This window comes from Notamacropus eugenii, chromosome 5 (genome assembly GCF_028372415.1).
Source record: "Notamacropus eugenii isolate mMacEug1 chromosome 5, mMacEug1.pri_v2, whole genome shotgun sequence".
NCBI lineage: Eukaryota > Metazoa > Chordata > Mammalia > Diprotodontia > Macropodidae > Notamacropus > Notamacropus eugenii.
The window spans coordinates 156,018,121-156,044,544 of NC_092876.1; the positions used below are offsets into that span (position 1 = coordinate 156,018,121).

The following is a 26,424-nucleotide window of genomic DNA, read 5'->3' on the forward strand; positions in this document are numbered from 1 at the left end:
CGTAAAAGCCAAGTTACTAAACAAAATGTAGGTGCTTATTTGGCAGCTGCAAAGTCCCTTCTTGAAAACATGTACTGAACTGGTCCAGTTAAAACTTGTTGAAACTGGTTTCATGGTACAACATATCTTACAACTTACGTAGCTTACAACTATGGAGAACTATGACCAAATAAGGCATAAAAAAATAAGAGAAAAGAGTCACCAAAATGTGGGGAATGAGAGATATAAATAGGTGGAGACTCATGTAGAAGGTTTAGGCCCTCCAGATAGTCTGTAAATCCCGAAATATAATAATAAATAAACCCAATAAACCCAACCAATATAGAAAGAGGGTTGGGAAATAGGAATAGGAAATAAAAACTGTGTTATTTGTCTTAATAGGTGTGTCTACTTGTTGGCCACCCTTTCTTGCAAGCATGTCAATAAAAGTTCTTCCTGGTTTGTGGAGTTCTTGGTAAGATGCTTGCTTCATACAGATGGGGGCTCGTCCGGGATCCTGACATCCTGAGTGAGGAGCTGCCTCCACCTAAGGATGGGAAGACAAGTCCTGTTGACTTTAAATGGTCTTGTATATTGCCGACAGGAGCCCCATTTATGGACTATTCAAGAATCTGGGACCATATTAATGAACGATGCCACTGTAGATTCAGGAACATAAAGGAGAAGAGAAAGTATGCACTGTGGTAACCAGGTAACTCCAAACACAGATCAAAGTAAGAAAAGAGAATGTTCAGTATTGTCTTAGTGCTTGGAACATCCTAATGGGATTCTGAGACTGAGTGTGTGTGTGTCGAAGATGTACTGGTAAAGTAAGAAGCTAGTGCGGAGTCTAGATCCATGGTTTTGTTGATCCTGTGAGGGAAAAAGCCAGAGAAGAGCAAAGCAGCTGGTTTTTATGTAAGAGGTCTTGGATAAAGGTATAGGATGGGGAAAAGAATACAAAGTTTAAGGGAAATAAACAAGATAATGAAAACATCCCTATAGATATTCCTCCAGACAGTCCCTTGGGGAGGATGTTGAAATATTGGGAAGATACAACTTGTACTAAACAGGAAGATAAGAAAAAAATAAGATATTGTTGTTTTATCTGACCAAAACAGAGTATATAATCTTCTGCTATTTTCTGGCCTAGATACATGAACATGAAAGTTGGCTATGTTAAGTCTTCAATATTTATATTAATGAAAAGAAACCATTTTCTCAGAAAGGATCAGATTATGCCTTCTGTTGGAGGGCAGGTGACTGGCTGTTCAGCTGTATTCACTTAAATCCACAGATCAGGAAAATCAAAGACAAAATGGAGAGACAAAACCTAAAACCTGGGACTCACTGTCTTTCCTGCCCCTATTATATGTTCTCCCAGATTTACCAGGACCAAATTTAACAGAGTTAGGAGAATTACTAGACCCAGCTGATGCCAGGAACAACAGGACTAGAGGCCAGGAGACTGCTACTTGCCCTACTACACTTAGTGTTACCCCAAGTGCATCACCTCACTTTAGGTTACATTATGAGTTAGAGAAGTGTAGATAAGACATTCAAAATCTCCCTCTCCTATCAGGAAAAGAACGCCCTCTTTGTAGAACAAAATCCTCAGAGGATCTTTATTCCCTCTGAGAGGTCCCCATGGGACAAGAAGAAATGAGACTTGTAAATGCATTCCTCACTAGTAAGGAGATGATAAATTTCAAAAAAGAAATATAGTCTCTTACTGAGGATCCCATAGGGTTGTCTGAACAACTAGACCACTTCTTGGGACTGAGTTTATATATCTGTTCTGAGATGATGGTCATCATGAATATTTTGTTCACAGGAGAAGAAAGATACATGATTGGGGAGCAGCTATGAGGGAATGGGAAAGACAACACCTCCCCCCAGGTTAGGGGGTGATGGCAACTGAATAAAAATTTCCAAATATTGACTCCAACTGGGATAATAATAATCCATGGGAAAGAGGATACATGAGAGATGAGAGATCTGATAATTAAAGGTATAAAGGATGCTTCTCCTAAATCCAAAAACTTTTCAAAAGCCTTTGGAATGCAAGAGAAGGATGAAACTCCTTCAGTATTTCTACAAAGACTGAGAGATCGAATGAGAAAGTATTCTGGCATAGATCCTAAAGACCTGGTGACCCAAGTCCTGCTGAAGGTCCATTCTGTTAACAAAACTTGGCCAGATATTAAGAAAAAGATTTAAAAAATTGATGGGTTTAGTGAAAAACCCCTAGAGGAATTATTGAGAGAGTCACAAAACGTATTTGTAGAAAGGGAAGAGAAAAAAGAGACAGAAGGTAAAATAATGATGACAACAGTTAATGAGATGTTAAAAAAGAGAATGGAACCAGTGTCAGAAAGGGAAAAGGAGATGTGGGTTAAAATAAGAGAAAGAAGGAGAGGAGGACTCGAAGGAAGAGGTAGGTGAGGACAGAGCTGAACATGGCTTACCCCAGTGACCCCTACCAGTTGCTATCAATGTGGGAAACCAGATCATTTTAAGTGGGAGTGACTGGAATTAAAAAGTCAAGAAAAATAATCCCCCTCATGACTTTTGATGAGGATGATTAGAGGGGTCAAGTGTTCCTTAACTCCAGGTTGCATCAGAAACCCTTGATAAATTTAAAGGTCGTACCACTAGAGGAGGAAACTGTTTTCCTAGTGAACATGGGCTGCTGGATCCTCAATGAATTTTATATTAGAGACATATTCACCTTTGAATGGGAAAATCCCTTCAATGAATGGAAATAGCAATTTTGGTGGACAGTCCTTCTCCAGGTCTTCACAGAATCCCCTAATGTATTTGGCCAAGTATTACAGCAAGTGGTAGAGAAATTCAAACTTCTCTCAGGGACTACTTTATTACAGTATATAAATGATTTACTAATCTCAGGGAAAAAAAGGAGAGAGTTATCAGAGGCTACTAATGCCTTGTTAAACTAACTGGAGAAATAAGGACTAAGACTATCCAGAGGTAAATTGCAGTATGTCAAGAAGATATTTGGGCCACTTAGTCAATGAAGGAAAAAGGAGAATAAATCCAGAGAGAATTAAGAGAATTGTCAAGCTACTCCTTCTAAAGAATAAAAAGGAATTTAGAAAGTTCTTAGGTCTGATTGTAGATTATGAGATTGATTCATAAGCTCAGAAAACTAAGGGCTTATATCTTAAATTACTAAAAGAGTAACCAAATATACTTCAATGAACACAAGAAGAGAAAGACTCAGTCAAGAAATTAAAACAAGGTATGATTCAGGCCCCTGTATTGGTGTTCCCTTTCCATTTCATTTATTTACAGTGGTGGACAAGGGAGTGGTACTGTAGGTTCTGACTCAGTACTGGAGATGAAAAAGACAACCAGTGACCTTTAAAACTGCAGGCTCAAACAGAGAGAATCATTTATCCCAACTTGAAATATGCTTATGGGGTAGTACACACTTTTGGGAAAATTTAGTACAAACTAGTACATGGTGAATTAGTAAGGCAAATATTAACAAACTTATCATTGTCAAGTAAAGTCACAGCGGTCCATGTGAATGGACACCAAAAAGGGAATACACTTGAGGCAAGAGGAAACAGATTGACTGATGACTTGGCTAAGGAAGCCACCCTCAACTCTGAGCCCAAAGAAATATATGTCTTAGTTCCTTCAGTCCCTAACCCAAAGGCAGTCCTGACATTAACTAAACCAAAAAGAGATTGACTGAACTCAGGACAGTAAAGACAGAAGAAGGTTGATGGTTATTACCACATGGGAGAAAAATGCTAAACAAACAAGTTGTGAGAGAACTCCTATCCGTTCTATACCAAAGGAGTCACTGGGGAGTTCAAGCAATCTGTGACCTAGTGCTGAGGAAATTTGGATGCATAAAAATATACATAGTAGCTAAACCAATCAGTGAAGAGTGTGTAATTTGGAAAAAAAAAGTAAATAAGAAAGTATTAAGGAAACAAATCCCAAGAGGATGGGAGTCAGGCCCTTGACACTTCTAGAGCATACAGGTAGATTTTACTGAGATGTCAACAGTGGGCAGGCTAAAATATATCCTGGTAGTGGTCAATTACTTAACAAGATGGGTTAAGGTCTATCCAATGGTGACAGCTACAGTTGCAGGGGTCTCCAAGATAATTATAGAACAAATTATTCCCCAATACAGTTTAGTGGAAAGTGTAGATTCAGTTAATGGTAGCCACTTTACCTTCAGGATATTACAAGGAATAATGGAAAGCTTAGGAGTGTCCTGGGATTTTCATACTCCCTGGCATCCTCCTTCATCAAGATGGGTTGAACGTAAGAATCAGACGATAAAAAAAATCTGCCTAAATTAATGCTGGAAACTAAGCTCCTATGGACTAAATGTTTGCCCATTGCCTTGTTAAAAAATTAGAACATGCCCAAGAAGAGACTTAGGGCTATCATCCTTTGAGATGTTGTTTGGTTTACCTTATAAGGGGATATACCAACAATAGAAACAAAGGATAGATTTTTAAAGGGCTCTGTACTGGCATTGTCTTCCTCTCTATCCCATCTTAGGAAGAAAAGACTACTTGCCTAGATTCCACCTCTTGAGTTTGCAGTACATAACATACAACCAGGAAATTGGATCTTAGTCAAATCCTGGCGAGAGACCAAGTTGCAGCCTGATTAGAAAGGACCCTATTAGGTGCTCCTGAGCACAGAAACTGAAGTCTGGACAGCTGAAAAATGACCGACTCACTACACCAATGGAAGTCTATCCTCTAAAACAGTGGAGTACGCGTCTAGCCAAAGATCCCTTGAAGCTAAGGTTAAAAAGACATTAAAGGACTGGGGAATGTACTCTGTGTGTGTGTGTGTGTGTGTGTGTATGTGTGTGTGTGTGTGTGTGTGTGTGTGTGTGAAGACATGAGCTGCTGGAATTTTGTTTTTAATCTTTGTAGGAATAATATCCATTTGTGGAATTGATACAAAGAAGTTCTGTGGAAAACTGAAGACAGATGAGGGGTTTATTAATCTTGTGGGGAGGACTGCTATTGTCCAACAGCCAATCAAGTAGATTTAAGTCATGCTCAAGATAACTGTACAAGGAAGAGGGGGGGTACCCCATTAAAATCTGTATAAATATCATTGAAGAAGCTACCTCACAAACAGTTCAGTTTGATGCATGTCAAATTATAGAATGTGGAGATTTATAGTCAAAGACAACTAAATAGTTACCATAAATGCCTATATCCAGAACAGCATTCTTCTGGGGAAAAACTCAAATACAATGGGACCCCTGTCCAGGCTAGAGCAATGTTTGGTTTACCACAGCCTCTGAGGGATGAACAGCTCCATAAGCCAGAAACAAACCAAAAAAATCAAAACTGAACATTTTTCAAGGGAGAAGCTAGACTCATTGTCAAGAGTTAAAAAGTAATCCCATAATTTTAACTGAAAAAATGCAGAGTAGGAAGTGAATCAGACTTCTGAGTTTGGAGCAGACAGGACAGGTCAAGAACTCTTAGCAAGATTTAGGATAGTGGTTTGGAAACTGGAGATATAGTCATGTGTTAGAGCAACCATAGTGTCTTCAGTGGAGGAATGGAGACCCCTGAATAACCCTAAGATTGTAAAGGTGATTGAAGATAAGGACAGACCATAAAGATAGAAACAGGCTATGGGGATAAAAATGCCTGCATAGGATGGTGTATTTTTAATGTATTTTTGCTTAATTTGAAAATATTTCCCACCTGTTAATAGGTCCATGTGACCTGGTGAAATCATATGGAAGCTCAAGTCACTTGTGGTAGGAGGAGCTTGCTGAAAAGGTGGAACAGGAAGGGTGGAGCAGAGCTGGGAGGAAGTGAGTGAGAGCAGTTAAGGTGGATGAGAGAGAGGACATAGACAAGAAGGCACAGCTAGTGTTGTGAGTCTTTGTTTGTGGGAAGGCCCAAGTAGGCAGGGGAGTGATGTGTGGGGGAAGGTTTGGGAGTGTTGTTGTCCCCAGCAGTGCTAATGTACATTGACTTCTTAGTTACTATAATGGATTTGGCTTTCTGGTGTCTGAATAAATGTTTTTCTTCTGCCTTCTACATGGAGAGTTTGTTATACTTTGTGATTCAGAGCTATGCTTGCATATTCATAGTTGCCGTTGGTGCTGTGAATGCTACCTGGGCAATACAAATGGGTAAAATGTAGCCTTAAGAGCTTAAATAAAAGCAACTGCTATGCTTGTGTCTCAAGTTGGCCAGTGACCCAGATAGTTCCCTTCCCTTTGGGAAGGACCACGAATGAAAAGGGAATGAGATGTATGGTTGTTTTATATCAAGATAAAACTGTATGGGAAAAATGATACCTGTAAATCCCTCTCACTACTATTCCCAGTTCTATGGGGCAAAGATATCAGGATATCTTCTGCCTTTTCTACAGTGACTGGAAACAACATACCTTGTCTCTTATGACAAGGTGTGAAGGTTACCAGAAATCTGGCAGAACTAGAGACATGCATGGATATGTGGAACATAACTGAGGATGAATCAGGAAACTATGCTGCTTTGAGCATTCCCAAAGCTGCCCTGTGGTGGTATTGTGGAGGCAAAATCTTGAGAAGTACACTTCCTCCAAATTGGGGAGGCATATTTACAATAGTACAATTAGCTGCACCATTTACCCTGGCATTTGTGGCTAAGAATGGAAAAAGAAAAAGAAGGAAAGCACCTGTTAATTCATTTGATGAGAGAGTTTACCTTGATGCCATTGGGGTCCCTAGGGCAGTTCTAGATAAGTTTAAGGTAGAAATCAGATAGCATCAGAATTTGAATATTCTCTGTTTTGGTGGGTAACCATTAATAAAAATATATATTGGTTAATTATATTTATTATAACCAACAAAGGTTTATTAATTATGTCCGGGATGCAGTTACAGGAATAGCCACTCAATTAGATGCCATGAGTCGAATGGCATGGGAAAGCAGAATGGCCTTGAATGTGATGTTAGCCAACAAAAGAGGAGTTTGTGTCATATTAGGGGGAAGATATTGTACCTTTATCCCCAACAACACAACCCCAGATGGAACCATTATTAAGGCATTGTAAGGTCTAACCACTTTAGCTGAAGAATTGGCAGAGAACTCTGGGATAGGTAACTCTTTGATGGAATGGTTAGAATCATGGTTTGGCAAGTGGAAGGGAATGGCAGTCTCTACCTTGATCTCCTTAATAGTAGTTGATAGGCTATTGACAGCTGTATTGCATAATACCTTGTGTAAAGGAGTTGGTACAGCGGTTAATTGAAACAACAGTAACAAAACAAATAGCCATGAACACTCAAACAAATAATCTATTCCTACTAGATGAACAGACTGAAGTGAACCCCAATTATGACAAGGAAAGTGAACTGATGTTATCAAAACTAGACTCTTCCTTTAGTACATTGAGAAGAGGTGCAGGCACAACAAATGGTAAATAAATGAAAAGGGGATATTGTGGGAAATCACTACAGGAGGTTGATTGCTCCTGCATACAAACAAAGATGCTAAACAGGTTGTAGGTGCTTATTTGACAGTTGGAAAGCACCTTCTTGAAAACATGTACTGAACTGGCCTGGTTAAATCTGGTTGAAATTGGTTTTGTGGTTCAACATGTCCACTTGCACTTACAGCTACAGGGAACCATGACCAAATAAGATAACAAAAAAAATAAGGGGAAAGGGGCGCTGAAATATGGGGAATGGGAGGTGCAAAAAGTGGCAGAGACTCATGTAGGGAGTTTAGGCCCTCCGCATAGACTGTAAACCCAGAGAATGGGGAGGGAAATGTGAATCCAGAATAGGAAATAAAAAGCTGTGTATTGGTCTTCACCAGTATGCCTACTTGTTAGACATCCACTCTTGCAAGAAGTAAAAGTCCTTCTTGGGTCATTAATGGTTTCATGGAGTTATTGGTAAAATACCTGTTTTTTACACCTGGAAAACTAATTAAGGCAAGATAACCTATAACATTGGACTACTTGAAGATAATAATCAAATGAAAGAGCCTGTATGTCATAACTCAAGAAATTATAAAACTTCCCAGATATATTAAAACAGAAGGGCAAAGTTGTAACAGAAAGAATCCACCAATAATCTCCTGAAAGAATCCCCAAAATGAAAACTCCCAGGAATGTCATTGCCAAAATCCAGAACTCCACAATCAAATAAAAAATATTGTAAACAGGCAAAAATATATATGTGCACACACACATATACATATACATACATGTACACAAACACACACATACAACTAAGAGTAAGTTACCAACAAAACCTAGTCCTATAGGGGGAAGTGGGGAAAATAGAACTTCACTTTGTGAGAAGTGAGACATGATTATGTTTCCATGTTAGGAGATTGGATAACAAAGAGAAAGTATTTTAGGGGAGAGGAGTTCTAAGAAACAACTGGGGATTCAAAGTGCAAAAGTGGAAAAAGGTCAAAAATAAATTCCACTGGTCATGCTTAATAAGGCTGATGCGTAGTAACTTTAGCCTCAGAGGAGGAGTTAGATACCATTTTTGAACATTCAGTGCATGAGGCAAGTAGGGTATATGTCAAAGGGAACATGTAGTAGGCATTTGGGGAAGTTTGTGAACTATGCTGACTGCTACCCCTGAGAATTAGCTAAGAGGAATTAGCTAGAATTGTGGCCAGGAATAGGTATTTAGGATTTACTGTCACTTCTGTATTGTGTGTGTGATCATTTAGAGCCCCATACCCACTTCCTCCAGGAATATAATAAAATTTTAACTGCTTCACTCATCTTGAGTCTGTCTGACGCTGTCTATTTGAGCACAAGAGGTTATTTCTAACAATTGGGGGCTCTTCTGGGATGACGTCATTGGATTGGGGATTGACTACCACCAGAGAACAAAAAGGGTGCCTCTCCAAGTTTGGCAGCTGTGTTAGACTAGGGGTGGCCTCTCATCTTTGACTGCAGATGATTGAGAGTTCAATATTCCAAAAAGGTGATTGAACCAGTGATTGGCCACTGCTACGCAAGTCTGTGCATGGAGCAAGATAAGAACAATAGGGATCTAAGTATTATCTTGTTTGTGAGGTTGTAGTGGATGAGTCCGGGTTAGAGTTCCCAGAAGCAGTAGTCTGGCAGAATGGGAAGTAAAGAGAAATGTATCTAAGAAAGAAGGTTCGAGTCCTCAGCAGAGAGGTTATTTGAGTCGTCCGCAGATTCTTCCAAATAGCCTGTTAGGGAGGATGTTAAGATACTGGGAAGACACAGAATCTACCCAGGGTTAGAATAAGAAAAAAATTAGGTTCACGCACACTGTATCTTGTCAGATGTCTGTGTGTTTGTGAAGTGTTTCATGTTTGTGATGTTTAAAATACAGCCAGCCAGCAATAGCAGCAAGAACTGCAGCTGAACTTTCCTTAGATTCTGCTCTCTCCTCGCCTCTCTCTCCCTTTCAACCCAGATCAGATTAGGGAGAAATTTATTTTCTCCCACCTGGTTAAAGGATGAAAAAGGGGGGGCAGCAACATAAGTCAGTGACTTTTATTCTTCAAATTGGTAGACCTATTGTCATGGAGTTGACCAGAGTGTGTACAGGCAGTGGCAGTTACTGCCATTCTGGGTGGGAGAAAGTAGGAAATTGGCATTTAGAGAGGTTCTTTTTTTTTTTTTTTTAAATTTAACTTTTAACATTTATTTTCACACAATTTTGGGTTACAAATTTTCTCCCCTTTTCTCCCCTCCCCCCCCCAAACCCGAGCTTTCTAATTGCCCCTGTGACCTATCTGCTCTCTCCTCTATCCTCCCTCCCTGCCCTTGTCTCCGTCTTCTCTTTTGTCCTGTAGGACCAGATAGCCTTCTTGACCCCTTAACCTGTATTTCTTGTTACCCAGTGGTAAGAACATTACATTTGGTCCTAACACTTTGAGTTCCAACTGCTTTAGCTCCCTCCCTCTCCACCCCTTCCCCTTGGAAGACAGGCAATTCAACATAGGCCATATCTGTTTAGTTTTGCAAATGATTTCCATACTAGTTGTGTTGTATAGGACTAACTATATTTCCCTCCATCCCATCCTGTCCCCTTTTACTTCTATTTTCTTATGGTCCTTTCCCTCCCCATGAGTGTCGACCTCGTATTGCATTCTCCTCCCCATGCCCTCCCCTCCATCCTCCCCCCCACCCTGCTTGTGCCCCTGTCCCCCACTCTCCTGTATTATGAGATAGGTTTTCCTATCAAAATGAGTGTGCATTATATTCTTTCCTTTAGTGGAACGTGATGAGAGTAGACCTCATGTTTTTCTCTTGCCTCCCCTCTTTATCCCACCACTAATAAGTCTTTTGCTTGCCTCTTTTATGAGAGATAATTTGCCCCATATAACTTCTCCCTTTCTCCTCCAAATATTTCTCTCTCACTGCTTGATTTCATTTTTTTTTTAAGATATGATCCCATCCTCTTCAATTCACTCTGTGCACTCTGTCTCTATGTATGTGTGCATGTGTGCATGTGTGTGTGTGTGTGTACTCCCACCCAGTACCCAGATACTGAAATGTTTCAAGAGTTACAAATATTGTCTTTCCATGTAGGAATGTAAACAGTTCAACTTTAGTAAGTCCCTTATGACTTCTCTTTGCTGTTCACCTTTTCATGGTTTTCTTCATTCTTGTGTTAGAAAGTCAAATTTTCTTTCCAGCTCTGGTCTTTTCATCAGGAAAATTTGAAAGTCCTCTATTTCATTGAAAGACCATTTTTTCTCCTGAAGTATTATACTCAGTTTTGCTGGGTAGGTGATTCTTGGCTTCAGTCCTAGTTCCTTTGACTTCTGGAATATCCTATTCCATTCCCTTCTATCCCTCAGTGTAGAGGGTGCCAGATCTTGTGCTATCCTGATTGTATTTCCACAATACTTGAATTGTTTCTTTCTAGCTGCTTGCAATATTTTCTCTTTCACCTGTGAATTCTGGAATTTGGCCACAATGCTCCTAGGAGTTTCTCTTTTTGGATCTCTTTCATGTGGTGTTCTGCGGATTCCTTGAATATTTATTTTGCCTCCTGTTTCTAGAATCTCAGAGCAGTTTTCCTTGATAATTTCATGGAAGATGATGTCTAGGCTCTTCTTTTGATCATGATTTTCAGGTAGTCCCAGAATTTTTACATTGTCTCTCCTGATTCTATTTTCCAGGTCAGTTGTTTTTCCAATAAGATATTTCACATTATCTTCCATTTTTCGAATCTGCGCGGTATGTTCTGAGATATCTGTCTTTCTCATAAAGTCCTTAGCGTCCATCCGTACCATTCCAGTTTTGAAAGATCTATTTTCTTCAGTGAGCTTTTAAATCTCCTTTTCCATTTGGTTAATTCTGCTTTTGAAAGCATTCTTCTCCTCATTGGCCTCTTGCACCTCCCTTGCCAGCTGAGTTAGGCTAGTTCTCAAGGTGCCAATTTCTTCAAGATTTTTTTGGTTCTCCTTTAGCAGGGAGCTGATCTGCTTTTCATGCTTCTCTCTCATCCCTCTCATTTCCCTTCCCAGTCTTTCCTCCACCTCTCTGACTTGATTTTCAAAATTCCTCTTGAGCTCTTCCATGGCCTGAGCCCATTGGGTGGGCTGGGACACAGAATCCTTGATTTCTGTGTCTTTGCCTGATGGCAAGCATTGTTCCTCCCCATCAGAAAGGAAGGGAGGAAGTGTCTTTTCTGCAAGAAAGTACTCTTCAATAGTTTTATTTCTTTTCCCTTTTCTTGGCATTCTCTCCAACCAGTGGCCTGACCTCTGAATGTTCTCCTCACACCCACCTTGCCTCCTGGTCCTCCCAGCCAGCGTTTGGGGACTGAGATTCAAATGCTGCTTCCCGCCTTAGGGTTTTTGGCGGGGGCAGGGCTGCTATTCAGTGTTAAATTAAGTTCAGGTGCTGAGGTCAGGGGCAGGGCCGCCTCTCTGGCTCAGTTCCCTCCGGGGGTTTATGCACAGACCTTCCACAATGGATCCAGGCTCCCGCCCGTTTGGGGAGCCCCTGTCTGTAGCCGCCTCTCAGCTTCTATCTCCTGGGGGGGCCCGAGCCATGGGGGCACCCCACTCCCCTCTCGACCGCCAAAGAGACTCTCTCACCTACCCCCGTCAGTCACCTGTTGGTGGGGGGGCTTGTGCAGCCGCTGGAGAACCCGTCTCTGGAGCCTTCTCGGATCTGTACCTCTCGGAGCCGCGGCCGCTACCGCCGCCGCAGGTCCGGGCTGGGCTCTGCGTCTGCAGCGCGACGGACCTTTTGCGAGAGGTTTGCAGGTCCCTCTGTGGGTGGGGGGACCCGCGTGGCCGCTGGAGATCCTGTCCCCGTAGCCCTCTCGGATCTTTTCCTCACGGTGTCGTGGCCACGGCAGGGCTGCACTCTGCTCCCCGTCCTGGCGCCCAGTCCACGGCGCGAAGGACCCCCCCTGCGAGAGGTTTGCAGGTCTCTCCGGAGCAGAAATCTCCCTCGCTCCAATATTCCGTGGTCTCTGGGTGCAGAATTCGCCCTGGCTTGGTCCCCTCTAGCCGTTCTGTGGTTTGTGGGTTCGGAGCTATGTGTATGTGCATCTTTCTACTTTGCCATCTTGGCTCCGCCCCCTCACCATCTTGGCTCCGCCCCCTGAGAGGTTCTAATAATAAGTACCCCACAGTGTTAGGATTATTTTAACCCAAAGGACTGGAAGGTGGCAGACTGCTGCTTGAATATTAAAATATGAGGCCATATTAATGGAAAAAGATGCTTTGGTGTTAGTAACTAAATCTTCTATCAATCCTCCCCCTTTACATCAAAAAAGAAAGACAGAATGTGATAGTTTGGAACATAATTGTCTTGGTATTATAGAGTACCAAACAAGTGCACATCCAGATTCGAGAAGTATAGTTCTCTCCATGAGAGGAGTCATCTTTTCATTGATGGGTCTTCCAGAATAATAGAGAGAAAAAGGTATAATGAGTATGCTGTCATTGATAGTGCAAGTAATTCTTTAGAGAAATATGATAGATTACCTGATAATTAGCTCAAAATTGTGAATTATATGCCCTTAATCAAGTTCTAAAGTTGTTAGAAGGAAAAGAATATTACGCACACACACACACACACACATACACACACACTTGTACACACACACACACACACAGACTCCAAATATGTTTATAGGGTAGTTAATACATTTGGAAAATTTTGGTATGAAAGGGGAATGATAAACAGCAAAGGGAAGGAAATAGTACGTGAAGGATTGGTGAGGCAGGTACTGGCCAACTTTGTGTTACCGAATGAAATTGCCATAGCACATGTAAATGGACATCAAAAAGGAGAAGTATTTGAGGTGATGGGGAACAGATTAGCAGACAAGAAAAGTAAAGAGGCTGCCCTGTCCATAAAATCTATGAAGATGTATATGTTAATTCCCTAGGTCCCTAAGACAAAAGTGGTCCCTGTGCTTGCAGAAACTGAAAAGAAAGATTGAATTACGTTGGGGAAGATTGAAACTGAGAAAGGCTATTGGTTATTATTTCCTGATGGGAGAGAAATGGTTGATAAGCAAATCATGAGAGAAATTTTGTCAATTTTACATCCATGAAGCTATTGGGGAGTGCAAGCAATATATGATCCAGTTTTAAGGAAATATGGATATATAAATGTATATACAGTTGGTAAAAAATCTTTGAAGAGTGTCTTACATGCAAGAAAATAAACAAAAGGATATTAAGAAATCAGTGTGGGTCTCCTGGGAGGAAGGGTAGGTGAGACCCTGATATTTGGAGAATTATGCTTATATAGAGGTTTCAGAATAGTGAAGTAGTTTTTAGAGGTTTTGGAGGTGTTGGAGACTAGAGACAGGATGAGGAAGATAGATAACAGGATACAGGCAGAAGATAAAGGAGACAAGGAAAATTTTATGACCAAAGATGGTGGAAGCAATTTTGTCACTCTCTTCCTCCACCCCCTCCTTCTTAGTCAAGAAGGTATGTCAGAGCACAGCAACAACCCTAGGAAAATGAAGGAGGGGGAGAGGCTGCAGGTAGATTAGCCTGCCAGTCAGTGTCGGTATTTAGAGTAAGACAGACTATCCTTTTATCTCTAATTTTTATATGGTCTTGAAATGCTTTTGATGTCACTTGAAACTTATTGTTTGCGTTGTAGTTAGAGCAGTTTGATTATACTGTTGGTTACTATTTTAATGCTAAAACCTAAAATTGTTAATTGATTACTGTGTATGGAAAAGAAGGGATTTGGTGAAAACCATATCCAGATTGTTTCTGCTCCTTCAGAACAGTCTTCCTGTATGTATGGGTGTTGGCAAGCAGGGGCGTCAGTATCAGCCTCTCCCTGGGGTCCAAGTCAATTCTCCTTATTGTGTAAACTTGGAAAACTATCTGTCCGGGAAAGGTCATCAGTCCTGGGAAAAGAACTTCTTTGAATTATCAAGTTTCTAAATAATGAACTTGCTTGCTTGTGGAGAAGTTGCAAATTCATGTACAATAGATAAAAAAGGATTTCTAATGGTTGACTTTTACACCAGAACAAGTTTAAATTTGAGAAGGAAAGATGTTAAGTGGAATCCCTTATGTATGTGAGTCCTGGTAAATCTTTAGTGCTTATTGCAACTCTATGGGAGTGAATATAACTGTAACTGGCTCTAAGCTGTGTAAACTTACTGTTTAAGGTAAAAGACTCTTGGGACCATAATTTAGTATAATTTGAGTATAATCTTCCATTATATGTAATGGGGATAGGCTAGAAGTATTTCTAATAAGATCATGGGTGAAACAAGGATATCCATTATCACCACTGTTACTCAGTATTATACTAGAAATGTTAGCTGTAGCTGTAAGAGAAGAAAAAGAAATTGAAGGAATTAAAAAAGGCAATGAAGAAACAAAACTATCACTCTTTGCAAAGGATATGATGGTATACTTAGATAATCCTAGAGAATCAATTTGAAAGCTACTTGAAATAATTAACAACTTTAGCAAAGTTGCAGGATATAAAATAAATTCACATAAATCATGGGCGTTTTTACACATTACTAATAAAGTGCAGCAGCAAGAGATAGAAAGAGAAATTCTATTTAACATAATTGTAGAAAATATAAAATATTTGGGAGTTTAACTGCCAAGACAAATCCAGGAACTATACAAACACTTTTTCACATAAATAAAGTCAGATCTAAATACTTGGAAAAATATCAATTGCTCATGAGTAGGAACTGAGCTAACACGATAAAAAGGACAATTCTACCTAAATTAACTTACTTATTCGATACCATACCAATCAAAATACCAAAAATTATTTTATAGAGCTAGAAAAAATAATAAAATTCAACAGGATGTACAAGGTTTAGAATATCAAGGGAATTAATGAAAAGAAAAACAAGCGAAGGTGGCCTAGCTATACCAAATCTAAAACTGTATTACAAAGCACCAGTTCTTAAAACTATTTGGTCTTTTGATGGTCTTGGCCAATAGAGTGGTAGATGAGTGGAATAAGGTAGGTACACAAGACACAGGAGTCAGTACTATAGTAATCTACTGTTTGATAACCCCAAAGACTTCAACTTCTGGGATATTTGACTATTTGACAAAAACTGTCAAAAACTAGAACTCGCTATTTGACAAAAATTGGGAAAACTGGAAAACATAGTAGAAACTAGGCATAGAACAAAATATTACACTGATTAAACATAAAAGGTGAAACTATAAGCAAATTAGGAGGCAAAGCATAGTTTACCTGTCAGATATATGGAGAAGGAAAGAATTTATGACTGAACAAGAGATAGAGGACATTATGAAATGCAAAATGGATAATTTTTATCACATCAAATTAAAAACATTTTGCACAAAGCCAATACAACCAAGATGAGGAGGGAAGCAAAAAGCTAGAAAACAATTTTACTTACAGTGTCTTTGATAAGGGCCTCATTTCTCAAATATATAGAAAATTGAGTCAAATCAATAAGAATGTCATTTCAAATTGATAAATGGTCAAAGGATATGAACAGCCAGTTTTCAGATGAAGAAATTAAAACCATCTATAGTTATATGAAGAAATGCTCTAAATCACTATTGATTAGAGAAATGCAAATTAAAATAACTCTGAGGTACTGATGAGGTACAGACTCTGGGAACCTCCTTGAACTACCCTTGAATCTTTCTACTTAATCTGACCTTTCATACTGTTACCCTTAACCTAGCCTGGCCCTCAATGTGACCAGAGGTAACATTGTCTGTTCCCTCTGGATGACCCCACCTGCTTCCCACCCAAGCCCTCCATTGTCTGATACCTCCCAATTGCCTCCAGCTGTTTCCCACCCTGGATTACATCACTAGTAACCCCGGTCCCATCAAGATCCTCATTAGATCCTCCTCCCAGACTACTAGATCACCTGGAGATGTTTCCCATGGTCTTTCTGTATATAAATTCCATCTCACCTTCATGGAAATGCTCAGATTCAATCCAGTTCAGGCTCTGTCTTGCTGAGATTGTATCTGGCCCACTTGTTAATATAAGCGTTACAAATGCTTAGACCAATATAGCAAATCTTTAATAAACTTTGTTTTACTTTGGCTGAAAGAAGATTTGTGTTGAATTCATTTGAGCAGGACTCAGCTTGTCAGTATCTTAGGGTCCTGACCATTCCAAACCTCCATTCTGTCCAGGATAAAGGGTTAGCTGTGAAAATGTAGGCAACTATGCCAATGTCCCTTTCCTATAAAGTGTATTTTTTTCTTCCAGATATTTCTGGATCAAAGGGAATGCACAGTTTTATAGCCCGTTGCATATAGTTCCAAGCTGCTCTCCAGAATTGTTGGATCAGTTCACAACTCCACCAATAATGCATTAGTGTTCCAATTTTCCCACATGTCCAATATTCATCATTTCCTTGTTTTGTCATATTAGACATTCTGAGAGGTGTGATGTGGTATTATTGAGGTTTGGTGATCCCGGCTGCATTATTGTCTTCCCATTTCCTCTGGAGCTCTTAGGCACACCTGGGTCCTAGTGTGAGTTTTTCCCAAGGCTCCTCTTCTTCAGGTTCGCCTCCACCACAGTAAGAGGAATATTCTTTAGCAATTTTCCTAACCTCAGGGGCTATGAGACTGTTTGCCCCTTATGTTGATCCCACTGATCCAACATTTTTCTGGGGAAATATTTTATGGTTTTTTTTGAGGTCAATAAGGGGAGGATGAGAGAGCATTTAGGGCGAGAGAGCATTTACCAATCACTCTGTCATTTTCTTTCCTGGAAGTTCAAGTAGGTGACTTAGAGACGTTTAATATGTGGGCTGAAAGTCTCAGGAGCAGCTACGGCTGATACATGGGGCTCAGCGGCTGTCACCCACTCAGCTCTGCTGATCTCTCACCCTGGGTTGCCACTCTGCTGTTCCACTGTGCTGCCACTGCCTGAGGCCACCCCAGGGCTTACCTGCTCAGCATGTGTGCTGTGGGCTCATCCCACAGAATAGATTCTTCCTGTAGACCTTCCAGTCTGTCCTAGTCTGTGAATCTGCCACAGTCTGTCTCCTATTGGATTCTGTACCTCCAAAATTTGATCAGATTCTCCTTTTAGAAGTATCTGAAGGAGTTTGTCTAAGAGCTTAGGTGGGTAGTTGCTCTCACTCTGCCATCTTGGCTCCACCTCCTTCCTAATAAAATTAAGTCAAATCAAAATGGCTTTTAAATGCCTACTGTGTGAGGAGTATAGTATGGAGAATAAAGAGATGTAAACTTTAGATGAGTCAATTTAGTCAAGGCAATAATAATTAAAAATAGAGTGACTATGATGGTGATAAAATGCTATATTGCATAATAAGCACAGAACAGAATCAGAAACCAGCTTCATATAAGGCCATTGGTTTCTTGAACATGACACTCTTTTTCCCTACTCCAAGTATTTTCTCTGGCTGTTCCCTCTTCTCTGCCACTGGTTTCCCTTAAAGTCTTAGTTACACATTCTTCAAGGTTTTCCCTGTCCTCCTTAATCTTAGTGTCTTCCCTCTAAGACTACAAAAATTTATGCTATCCATCCATCTATCCATCTGTCTATTATCTATCTATCTGCTTTGTACATAGTTCTTTGCTATCTTTCTTAGATTGTGAGCTCCTAGAGAACAAGGACTGTTTATCTTTTGCTTTTCTTTGCATCTCCATTGGCTGGCATGTAATAAGTGCTTAATCAATGCTAACTGACTGATTGACTGAGCTGAAAGATTGTTATTGTTATTGAGTCCCAAAGTCCATTGCTATAAGACTTTCTTCTCACTGGTGGAGATCAATGCCTCTTGCCTGTGTGGGGCCAAGTCTTGACTATAATTCCTAGCTTGGTACTCTGCAAGGAGAGCAGAAGGTTCAACCTTCTGGCCCCAACCTCCTGCTTCCCCTCCTGACTGGAAATAAAATTTCCCTTGGAGATGTGGATCTAGAGCTAGTCTGTTTCAAGAATAACTCAATTTCATTTGAACACATATGTCTGTACTCTCCCATTGGTGTTTGCAATGCAAGTAACCCAAAATATGACATGCCATGTTATCCTGTTTTGCAACCTGTTCTGAGAAACTGATTAGCTCTACTGTATTCTGATATGTAGAAATCCCTAACCATGAAACTAGGTAAACTGTCTATTTCACTAGATCAATCTCAAGCCCCAGCAATAGAGACCTTGACCAATCAACTTTTGCCCCATCCCACTCCTCTCTAGCCTTATAAAAACATTGCTCTCTTCCTCAATGGTGGGATTCTACCTGAGGGGGAGAGCTACCATTGCTGGTGAACTCAATAAAATTTATTTTGGTTTACAATTTTCTGGTCCAGGTACCTAATTATTCCTGTTTCTCCCTACAATTAGGGAGTCAGAAGTGTCAGAAGTGAGATTTTCCAAACAGCCGGAACAGTGTCACAACCCAGAAGCCTCACTCTCTGCCTACTAGGAATCTTTTCATGACCGAGGGGACAAGAATCTGGTCAGTGTGGGTTAGAATTCATCATGTTACCCTGACTTACAAATGGCAATCACCTCAACCTGATCAGCTTAGGGTCTGTTTTGGTCTATTGGAAACTGTTTTCCTTGGATGTAATTGTGACTAATCTTAGAAAATTGGAAAAACTTCATCAGTGAGCTCTTGTGTCTATTTGTGTTCTCTATTGGTGTCTTAGATTTATGAGTCAGTTCTCTGGACAAAAACAGCAGCCACTGGCCTGCTGAGGCCCTCATCCTGGCTGACAGGCTTCCTGGGGACCAATTAGATCTGTGAACTGATTACTCTGGCACTAGGGATTTGCTGCCCCACCTCCAGAATATACTATGACAGCAGGACTGGAAGCAGGAGCTGAATTCCTGAACACTGTAAGCAGCCAAGAAGAACTTCCCTTGGTTCAGTTTCCTAATAATTAGCAAGCTGTTTACTTAGTTTTGGGAGAACTTTAACCCCATCTCCCCTTCCCTAAAAGAAGGTATAAATTCCTATACCTTCCTTTCTTGTGTTCTATGTTCAGTTTGGTGAATGGGCTAAGCCCCTTTTGAGCCCACTGACGAGGTGCCCCCATACAGTTTAAACTGTATGTTTTCCCCTTGTCTCATATACCCAAGTCTTTCCAGAATCCTCTAAAGCACCCCCATCTATTCCCAAGGACTTTTAGATCTTCGGAAGCCATCACCTCTATAGTCTCTTCCTATTGCACTTCACTCAAGATAAAACCGTGAGATTCTCTCTGCCTTCACAACCTTGGCCAGGTTAGAGACTGCAGAAATAAAAACAGATAAGGAAAGAAAGAAAATCTTTTTCCTGGGCTGTAGAAATTTATGGCATTATAAACAAATTGGAAATTACTATTTGTAACTGAAATGTAACCTCTTTGTTGTAAATTTTCTTATTATGGTTTAAAGATTTTTGTAATTGCTAATAACATCTTAGTGAATTTTTAGAAGTTTGTAACTAGCATAAAAATTAAGAGCAAGTAGTATAAGCCTCTATCCCCTTTCTGGAGGGTGGTAGATGTATTATTCTAGTAGGAGGTGATTTCAGTTACCAGAGAATAAACAGAAACTGAGACTTGTTTGAAGTAATTCAATATAGTTTAATTGGTTAGGTAAGTTAGTAGCTAATTCAACTAAGCTGAGACAAGCTATGGAATATAGGAAGTAAAAGTTTACCAATTAATTAGTATTCTAAGAGCAAATCTGTACAGGAGAGATTCAGTAGAATGTCAGGCTGTGGTAAATCAAAACTCAATACAAATTCTTTTGATATTAAGGCAATATTTTTGGAAATTGCATGAATCAGGGAAATCTGAGTTAAAATACAATCTCCTACAGGTACCAGCTTTGTGACCCTGAGTAAGTCACTTTACTTTTATTTGTTTCAGTTTCCCTGTGTGTAAAATGGATTATAATAGCACCTACCTTCCATGGTTGTTGGGAGCATCAAGTGACATAGTAATTGTAAAGTGCTTAGCACAGTGCCCAGCCCATGGTAAGTGCTATATAAATGTTAGCTATTATTATTTTTATTAATTGTAATTACTCTATACTTATTTTTGAATGATTGGAATAGAATACCAAATTAGCTGGTTTCTCATATAAGAGGATTTGGAAATGCATTTAACTGAACTGGTATTACTTGATTAGGAAAAAGTTTGTATTATGCTTTTAAAAAATCTGTAATATTTTGTTTACGTTTTTCTCAAGCTTCTAATTTTCTTATATTGTGATTTTAGGGCAATTATTATATAAGAACTACTGTTATTTTGAGAAAAAATATACCCAGAGAATGATACAATTGTATCATTATACAGATAATTTTTCTTTTAATCTAGGTGCTGTTGGATTACAAATGGAGCAGGAGAAGAAGGTGGTCATTGAGTTTAAAAATTTAAGTGTTTAATTGGGCATATTTTGATTTTGGAATAATAACAACAACTTTCTGCTTGGAAAAAGAGAACCATGAACCTGCTAGATTGTCCTTATCTTTCTATTTGGGAAGGGTCAAAGGTTTTAACAGCTCTGTGAGAGATGCTGCAAAAATTATGAAGTGGTATGATGAAGAACTAAGACCACTCCCAGCCAAAGTGGGAGGACCTGAAAGTTTGTTTATAGAAAGAGTGATATTTTTTGAGGTTGTTTTACTATAGCTTATGAAAATTATGAAGTTTGACCTGTTATTAAAAGCTATGCAACTTAGTTTGGCTTAATGTAGTAACAATAAACCTTAGGTTCAAAGATTTTCTTTTTTCTTAGCAATAGAAACATCTGTTGGTCTAGAAGCTTACAGTAGTCAGCATTTTTCTGGGGTTTTTGAATTAACTATCATGTGTTCACTGTTATGTGTGAAACTCCAGATTGTTTTTATTCTTAATTGCTAAATGCTTGATTTCTACTCCGAGATGGATTTAAAGTAGTAAGCCCTATACGTATCCAATATATTCATGGCTATTACAACTTGAAAACAACAATAATAACCTAACCCTAAGCTTAGTGAAATTGTAACTTGAAATTTCTCTGAGTTTTATTTCAGGTATAAGCATCTGAATTATCATTAAACCAATATCCACAATTCAAGGGAAAAGTCATGTGTTGCCCAAAAGGAGTTCAGTCTGAGATCTGCTATAGATGGATCGATGTCTGTATCTGGGCAAGTTGAGGATATGACCTTGCATAAGTGAAATGGAATCCTCTTGACTGTTTTCCTGTTCTCTTTTTGAACAGGAAAATTTTCCATCTAGTTAATTCTGAACCTGACTATAACCCTGTGAATAACGTAGAACTTTATTATATAATTGGCTGCTACCTATGAATTTTACATGGAACCAAACAGGGCTAAGAAAGTTTGTTTGCTTATGTCAGATCAGTCTGTGCCCTTGATGAGACAGTCTTCATGTTATTATAACCATGTCCCTCATTTTTGAATTTGAAAGGTTCAGAGGTATTTAACCAATAGCTTCCAGATCAGTATTGGTGGTGCCCAGTGGATTTGAAGTAAGAGTGGATGATTATAAATAAATGGATATTAGCTTTATATTCTAATGAAGCTTAAAAATTAGACTCTTTGCCCCTCTCCACCATTTAAAAAACTTCTCAACTTTTTATTATATTATATGAACATTTTTAAAGTTTAGTGTAAGGATAAAGTTAAGATAGGTGATAGGATTAAGGAGCAGAGTTTAGGAATAGATTTAGGTCAAGAATAGGGCAAGTGGTAGGGAGAGTGTGTTTTTATTGGTTTTTTTTTTGAGTCAGGTTAAGGGTCAGTGCTAGGGAAAATATTAGGGTTAGCAATGTTAGGGATGATTAGTAATAGGGGTGATTTAGGGTTAAGCACACATAGGTTTAAGTGAATATTGGGAAGAAGGATAGAATTAGTATTAGAGAGTTAAGAGTTAGTTATAACTATTTGAATGCTTCTCAGATATTTTAAGATGAAAAAAACTAGAAGCAACATTTAATAGGTAAGCTATAATAGAACTTTAAGTAATGAAGTGCTGCCAAATAAGTTTTAGCAATCCATATTTGTCAGAGTTCCAAAAAGAATGGATTACAAATGTTAATAATGACAGAAATGGACCAGACTTCCAGATAAGGACATTAAATTATACTTTAAAAGTCCAGGAGGATTCTAATTGCATTTATTTGTAAGAATTTTAACCACAAGTCTAAAATAGCAACTCCTGCCAAAGAAAAGACAGAGACTGTATAACAGTAATCATACTTGTGCTTTTCTTGAAATAATCATTGAAATCTTCCACTTTATAATATAATATCAATTCTGTACAATTTTTAGAAAGAAGCTTTTGGATCTTGGGCCTCTTCCTCCACAGATCTATACCTGCTAGTGTCTAACCAACATTTCAGATGATTTAGAAAAGCCTTTTTTGTATCCATTTGCCCATACTGAGATTTGAGCTTGTCTGAGCAACGTTATTATTACAGCTCCTGGGCCAAAAGGCATTAGTTATAGGATGCAGAAAAAAGACTGATCCTGAGAGTCCCAGTTGTACAAACTTTTTTAAAAAAATCATTTTATAGAAATAACATGTACTTAGGAGTGGCAACTTCCTAATACCATTTTAATTTATTAGAAAGTTGATACAATCTGCCCTTCAACTGGAGACCCATATCCCTAGATAACACCATAGCCATGGTCTACATTCCAAATTTTAGTAGAATAATTAGGAGACTGGAGTACTAGTTATGAATGTATCAGAATATGACAAAAGGGCCTCATGTCAAATGATAGCTGCTGTGAACACAATTTCTTGTTGAAGCTCATCATTGATGATATCAAACATTTTAAAAAGAGAATGTGTGGGGTGGACTGGTAGGATTTTACAAATGCATTTGTCTCAGAGCTACACAATTCCATCTGGTTACCAATGAAATGGGCATTAATGCCATACAGAGGCTCTATCTGGGTACTACAATCAAATTTGCTCTAAAGATGACTTTCCCCCCAAATATTTGAGAAGAGATGAGGCAAGATTGCCCTCTCATTTCAAAACTTTTAAAATTCAACCCTGGAAATGGTGTTCTGCCCTGTGATGAAGACACAATTGGGCTATCACCTTGACAGGAAAACCAGTATGTTGGTGTAAGTAGATGCCACTCTAGTGTAGGCCTTCATCACCTCACGCTTGGATTATTGTAATAGCTTGTTGATTGGTCAACCTGCTTCTAGTCTTTTCCACTTCATTTCCATCCTGTATTCAACCACCAAAATGTTTTTTTTTAAACACAGTGGCAATCATGCCACTCCCCTACTTAGTAAACTTCATTGGCTCGCTATCACCTCCAGAATCAAATACAAAATATTGTTTGACATTCAAAGCCCTTAATAACTTAGCTCATCCCCTTTTACCTTTCTAGTATTCTTACACCTTACTCCATGACACATATTCTTTATTCCAGAGACTCTGGCCTTCTAGCTCTTCTGCAAAGAAGATATTCCCATCTCCTTGGACTTGGCATTTTCTCTGGTTGTTGCCCATGCCTGGAATACTCCTTTTCCTGAACTCTGCCTTGCTGACTTCCCTTTCTTTCTTTAAGTCCTAACTAAATTCTCTTCTTTTACAGGAAGCCTTCCCTAACGCCTCTTAATTTTACTGCCTTCCCTCTATTAATTATTTTCTATTTATCTGGTATACAGTTTGCTTTATATCTGCTTGAATGTCATCTCCTCATTAGATTGTGAGTTCCTTGAGACCAAGGACTTTCTTTTGCCTTTTATATCTCTAGTGCTTACCATGTTGTCTAGCACACAGTAGGTGCTTAATAAATGTTTACTGATGATTTGGTTAACACCTCAATCTTTTTTTTTTTAATTCTGGAGGATGTTAAGTGAGGTTGCCACATGGCAGGGCAGTGACAGGATTGGAATGGGTTTTAAAACAAACGGTCAAACAATTTTATAAACAATGGCTAGCCAATAAACCTGACAAGGGTAAGATATATCCCATCTCCTCTATGGCCTCAGCCTTGAACTTTTTAATGGGAGAGGGATCCTTTAGTAATTGGGCTTGCAAACTGGTATTTATCCATAAAGAAAGGTTAGACTGTCCCTTTGAATGAAGTCAGGAGATTTGGCTCTGCAGAAAAGTGCTATTGTGGGTACAGGGTAAAGAATAAATGTCCTCTGTCACTATAATCATTATTTGAAAGGGTATCACCCTATGGCATGATGCTGTTCTAAAGTAAAGGCTATGAAAGAGTTAGAGACCATTAAGAATTGGATCAGTTTGATACTTCCAGGGCAATGATGTCACTATTCCTTCTGAGAACTGATAATTGTTTTCTGAATCAGCCAGAGATGGCAAAATTGCAAAATGCTAAATAATGTGCCAGCCCAGAAGGCAATAGAATACATAATAATGCAATGAATGTGGAAGCACTGCAAGTCTGGGTCCTAGGCAATGCCTCTATTATCCACACCAAACACTTGCCAAAAGTATGGTAATAGCCTCAGAAAACTGATGGCGGTATTCATTCAGATGGAGTAAAAATAGAGACATTGAACACATTGCCAGTGTGAGATGGTATACAAAATGAATGTTATAAAACATTTTTTGACTATTTCAAAAGGTTAATTATTTCAGTCTCCTATTTTAACAAAATAATTACATTCCTTTTGTACAACTTACAGTTATTAGAGATAGATATTGATTTTTTATATGCATATGGATGTTTATATAACCTGTCACATGTTCCTACTTTTATCTATTTAGAAGGAAATTGTGATGGGAACTATGGTGATATGCTAAGAGTTGTGTTTATGATTTTTTAAATATTAATTGAATAAAGTTATCTGTTGAAAATATAAAGCAAAAAACAAAATATATAGACAGGAACAACATTCTAACTATGAATTATCCCCTGGTTTTTATCTGGCACCAGGGATGTGATTTCCCTCTTCTGAGGGAAAGAAAGATGTGGAAGCTAGAATATGTGGTGAACTTTCCCCAAATGTCAATATTTCTTGGGGAATTATAGGCTCTATTCTTTAATTGAACCTATTCCAGTATGTTGAAAAGAACAATTCTGTCTATTTTTGTGATCCTTTTGTCTCTCAGGTACCAAAAGTATTTTATTAACTTACTGATTGGTTAAATATTTTATTATTAGGAATAAGCCTCAGGTTTTTCACTACTCCAATTCGTTTTCCACTCAGTACAAAATGACTGGATGAGAGAGTTCCAGATTCCAATAGCTCAGATCTCCACATGGTTTAGGGTCCCAGAAAATTTCCTGTATTTGACAGCCTGTTCCACAGCACAATTCCAACATTTTGTATGTTTTCATGGAATCAGTTAAATGCTTATGATTTATCACTCACTGCTAACTGAGAACACTGTCATGGAAAAATAAATGTAAGGATCCCAAGATGTCTCGCCTTCTTAAACACCAGGAATGCTAGTGTGAAGGACTAGACCAAATTGACAACCCCCGATCATGACCAAGATGTCATCATTCTCCCATACTTTTTACTAGATCTTCATAGTCTAGGTCCTTCTCTGGCTCATAGCATCTGTACTTAATTCCATCTCCAAGGTGATTTCAAGCAACAGCAAGGATGTCAAGTAGCTGAAGAAAACCAGCATGGCCAGTGGACATAGTCCTCTGGGGAACACCTGGAAGCAGAGACCATTATCACTGGTATCACTTACCTGTGCCTCATGGGCCTTCAACTTGGAAAGATCACTCATCATAGGCATGTAAATAATTAAGATTAAAATGAAATATGCAGAATAAAAAGATGATGAATAGCCTGTATAACCTAGTGAATGTGACCTTATTTGTGTGCACTATATTGTATGGGATATGAGATCTACTGCTATGTTATAGTAGTCTGTCCCAGGTGAAAGCTTGTTGTGTGGACAACACAGGCAATCATATTCTGTTTTTTTTTGTCTGAAGTAAGTATTAAAATGTCATTGCTAAATTTAAGGGTTTTCTTTTGATGTATCATGTAAATTTCAGGTTTGA

At 38.9% G+C, this 26,424-nt stretch overlaps 1 long non-coding RNA gene across 1 annotated transcript; it reads left to right on the forward strand.

Moving 5' to 3' along the window:
* The first annotated feature begins 766 nt into the window (after positions 1 to 766).
* Positions 767 to 26,178, forward strand: LOC140508951 (uncharacterized). Its single transcript, XR_011968540.1, has 3 exons — positions 767 to 917; positions 20,319 to 20,425; positions 25,990 to 26,178. It is a non-coding gene; the product is annotated as an uncharacterized lncRNA (long non-coding RNA).
* Positions 26,179 to 26,424: the final 246 nt, after the last annotated feature.